Raw genomic sequence first — 1,097 nt, forward strand, 5'->3', positions numbered from 1 at the left:
CCTTTCTGAGGAGAAGGAACTTACAGAAAGCTTTCCAAGCAGCAAAAGAACCCTAAGGAATGGCCGATAAACTGCTGAAAGATTGTGCGACACCATATACACGAGGGGTCCATTCTAGTATCACCCGACCACCCATCGATGCTGATAACTTTGAGATAAAGCCCGTAGTAATCCACATGGTCCAGCGAAATCAATTCGGTGGGGGACCACATGAAGACCCAAATCATCATCTAGAGTTGTTTTATGAAATTTATGGCACGATGAAGGTGAATGAGGTTCCTCCATAATCAGTGAGACTCCTTCTTTTCAGATTGTCTCTGAAAGACAGGGCCAAGCAGTGGATGAATTCTCTACCAGCAAATAGCATATCATCTTGGGAGCAATGTGAGCAAAAATTCTTAGACAAGTTCTACCCCTCAAGTAAGACTGCCCACATGAGGAACCTGATTGCCAGTTTCAAGCCGATAGACTCAGAATCCCTATTTGAAGCCTGGGACCGGTTCAAGGGCATGCAGAGACAGTGCCCCCATCATGGCCTTGAGAAGTGGCTGGTCCTACACACCTTCTATAATGGAATAAATTATCACACGAAGGTATCATTGGATTCTGCGGCAGGAGGAGCACTGATGAACAAAAGCCTTGATGAAGCTGAAGAGATAATAGAAAATGTGGCACTAAACCACCATCGGTGGGCATCTGAAAGATCTAGTGGTGCTTTCTCAAGAAATCAGATGAAGGCGTCAGGAAAATTTGAGGTGGATGCATTCACACTCATGTCTGCAAAGCTGGACGCCCTGACTAAGAAATTCGAAGCCATGGGTAGCAACACAGCTAATGCAATAGTCTGTGCTTGCGACATCTGTGGAAGTGCAGACCACGCTCAGGATACTTGCCCCCTTGGGCCAATGCAGACACAGATAAATCAGCTTGAGCAATGCGATGCAATAACGGGCTATAATCAGAGGCAAAATAATCCGTATTCCAACACATATAACCCTGGATGGAGGAACCACCCTAACTTTTCATACCGAAATAATCAGGACCAGGGGCCGGCACATCAGACCTACCAACATGGACAGCAAGCTCATCAACAGTAG

General features: G+C 46.0%; 1 pseudogene; it reads right to left on the bottom strand.

The window, feature by feature from the left end:
• Positions 1–466: 466 nt before the first annotated feature.
• LOC122049862 lies at positions 467–538 on the bottom strand (annotated as a pseudogene).
• Between the last annotated feature and the right edge of the window lie 559 nt (positions 539–1,097).

This window comes from Zingiber officinale, chromosome 2B (assembly GCF_018446385.1).
Source record: "Zingiber officinale cultivar Zhangliang chromosome 2B, Zo_v1.1, whole genome shotgun sequence".
Taxonomy (NCBI): domain Eukaryota; kingdom Viridiplantae; phylum Streptophyta; class Magnoliopsida; order Zingiberales; family Zingiberaceae; genus Zingiber; species Zingiber officinale.